General features: G+C 32.5%; 1 long non-coding RNA gene across 1 annotated transcript; it reads right to left on the bottom strand.

The window, feature by feature from the left end:
- Window positions 1–1209: 1209 nt before the first annotated feature.
- Window positions 1210–1664, bottom strand: LOC119615166. The gene is made up of 3 exons (XR_005232389.1): window positions 1625–1664; window positions 1452–1538; window positions 1210–1374 (listed from the first exon to the last, which is right to left on the bottom strand). It is a non-coding gene; the product is annotated as an uncharacterized LOC119615166 (long non-coding RNA).
- Window positions 1665–3537: the final 1873 nt, after the last annotated feature.

Genomic DNA, 3537 nt, shown 5'->3' with positions numbered 1-3537 from the left:
AGACTAGACTATAGACTAGACTATAGACTAGACTATAGACTAGACTATAGACTAGACTATAGACTAGATCTATAGACAGACTATAGACTAGACTATAGACTAGCTATAGACTAGACTATAGACTAGACTAGACTATAGACTAGACTATAGACTAGACTATAGACTAGACTATAGACTAGACTATAGACTAGACTATAGACTAGACTATAGACTAGACTATAGACTAGACTATAGACTGACTATAGACTAGACTATAGACTAGACTAGACTATAGACTAGACTATAGACTAGACTAAGACTAGACTATAGACTAGACTATAGACTAGACTATAGACTAGACTATAGACTAGACTATAGACTAGACTATAGACTAGACTATAGACTAGACTATAGACTAGACTATAGACTAGACTATAGACTAGACGTAAGACTATATATCCGGCTTTCTTGTATGAAGCAAAGATTTTTATATAAGTTTTCTGTTTTCTCTAACCTATGTAATTTCTGAAAATCATTTTATTGTTGTCCAGTTGTTATAATACTAATAACAACAAGATATAAAGTAATAAAAGTTGAAAGGTATTTTATCAACTATATAATCTTATCAAATCCTATATAAACTTATCTAATCTAATCCGTAAATCTAAAAAGATAATAAAAATACATATGTAAATCGAACAGAAAAAAAATCTCATAATTTCCAATATTTTAACAGAATTTTATAAAGAATCTTAAAAATTCCAATATTAAGAAAACATAACTAAGAAACCAATGTAATACAAAAACAATGAAACAACTACCGGAATGATAATTAAAAATTAAAACTTATTTCCGAACTAATTTTGACTGACCTCTACAAACTCAATGAATCATTAGTGACGTCATGTTCAAATAATTAAAAATTTCGTCGGAATGAAGAAAAGAAATCAAACAAATCAGCATGATTGTTTAACTAACAATTTAAGAAATTTCCAGATAATATTTTTTAAAATGACACGGCACTATTATGAAAAATTTAATATAAACAAACTAAAATAGAAATACTAGACAATTACAAAACACAAACAATTAATTGCAAAAATAAAAGTCAACAGAAAACAAATGCATTTGCAACCTTTAAGAGTAGAAAACACAGGTGAATAGAAAGAAGTAAATTATACAGAATGCAATTATAAAAAACTATTTAATAACACAACATCAACAACGTACCATCATCATTATTAATATCATTCTCTTGTTCTTCCGACTCAACTTGTTCCTCATTTTCGATTTCATTATTAATTTCTGACTCTTCATCACTCATGGTACGTTTTAAACGTATGTCAAGATAATCAGATTGATAAACGGAACGACGTTTATCTTTTGAATTTTTAGCTTCAGATGCAGGTAAAAATACAAAATAATTCATAGGAATTGCAAGTAGTAAAAGAAAAAATACAAATAACTCTTACTTGTTAGAACGTTAAAAGGAAACTATTTCGATTTATGAAGTTATTATCCTTGGATATGACTTTTCAACTGCTTAATGAAGTAAGTTTCTAACACAATTTGTAAGAAAATCAAATATATATAAATCAAATATATAAACATTAGTGTTAATCTGATATTTTATAAAAACACCCACCTCTTAATAGAAAAAAAAAACAATTGTAGTAGAAAAATCGATTCAAGTTGTTTTAGTTTTTTAACGCCTTTACTTGTATTTACTTTATTTACATTATCAGAGATTGTTTATGCAATTGAGGAGATAGTTTTTTTCTTTTTAATTTTTGATTGGAGCACAATACACTTTCTTGTGTAAGATTTTTTTAAATTTTATTTTTCTCTTATTAACACGCTGTTTAGTTTATAATGTTCGTTTATGTCTGTCATTTACCGAAATATTCAATTGTAATTGTACTTTGTATGAAAGTTTTGACATTGCAGTGCGTCCATAGCAACGGGTTTTAACAATAGTTAAACAACATAAATTATAAATTAAAAAGTAATATTGCGAGAGTCCTCTCATTAGCGTTATATTATTTATTCATTTTAAAAATAAAATTATTTTAGTATATATTTTATTTACATACAGCTGGCTAAATAGCAGGTTCAATGAGAAAATGTACAAATTGTATGGGAAATAATTCTAAAAATATTCTAACAACGATAGATTTGTTAGCTAAACTCTTAAGTAATAAGACATGCTTGTGAATTGTTATGCAAGTTATGAAAAGGCAGGTCCAAGTGGATCTTCAACATATCGAAGTTGCAGCTTCAAGGAAAATGAGAACTTAAGGCAAAGTGCTCCAGAATTTATTATGCAAAAAGTGGAGGGAAAGTAGATTGTTTTGATCAAAATCTATGTGTAGTAGAACCTTTGAACGTAGTTGAATCAATCAATCAAAGAAAGCAAACAGAAATTATAGACCGACTTCCCAGTTAGAATACATTTAGGAAGTATTGTTACCACAGAGCCTACAGAATGTTTTGGTTAGCTAGATAGATCTGGGGAATCTGGTAAAGCCGAAATAGGGGTCTAAAACAAGATAAGGTTTCCTTCATTCCAAAATTTACCAACGCCGATCACCGAGGACGGAGGGGGGAGGCAGGGGGGGGGGGGGGCGAACGAAGGAACGAACGAACGAACGAACGAACGAAGAAACGAACGAACGAACGAACGAAAACGAACGAACGAACGAACGAACGAACGAACGAACGAACGAACGAACGAAAGAAAGAACGAACGAACGAACGAACGAACGAACGAACGAACGAACGAACGAACGAACGAACGAACGAAGAACGAACGAAGAACGAACGAACGAACGAACGAACGAACGAACGAACGAACGAACGAACGAACGAACGAACGAACGAAACGAACGAACGAACGAACGAAACAAAGAACGAACGAACGAACGAAACGAACGAAACGAACGAAAACGAACGAACGAAAACGAACGAAGAACGAACGAACGAACGAACGAACGAACGAACGAACGAACGAACGAACGAACGAACGAACGAACGAACGAACGAACGAACGAACGAACGAACGAACGAACGAACGAACGAACGAACGAACGAACGAACGAACGAATAACGAAACGAACGAAAACGAAAACGAACGAACGAAAACGAACGAACGAACGAAAAAAACGAAACGAACGAAAAAACGAACGAACGAACGAACGAACGAACGAACGAACGAAAAAACGAACGAACGAACGAACGAACGAACGAACAAGAACTAAACGAACGAACGAACGAACAACTAACGAAAACGAACGAACTAACGAACGAACGAACTAACGAAAACTAATAACGAATAACTAAGAACTAACAACTAACTAACTAACTAACTAACTAACTAACTAACTAACTAACTAACTAACTAACTAACTAACTAACTAAAACTAACTAACTAACTAACTAACTAGCTAGCTATCTAATTTTTCTCCACATCCGCCTGTCCGACTTGCTGTTCATGCTGAATTAAATAATAATCGGGATAGAGCCTCAATTGACCTCACCTTCCACACTAAGCCTAATGAC

The sequence above is a fragment of the Lucilia sericata genome, unplaced genomic scaffold, assembly GCF_015586225.1.
Source record: "Lucilia sericata isolate MDLA Ls3-8-SP2 unplaced genomic scaffold, ASM1558622v1 Contig004274F_arrow, whole genome shotgun sequence".
Classification (NCBI taxonomy): domain Eukaryota; kingdom Metazoa; phylum Arthropoda; class Insecta; order Diptera; family Calliphoridae; genus Lucilia; species Lucilia sericata.
Note: the sequence above shows the minus strand (reverse complement) of the source record. Positions and strands in the feature narration are given on the sequence as shown.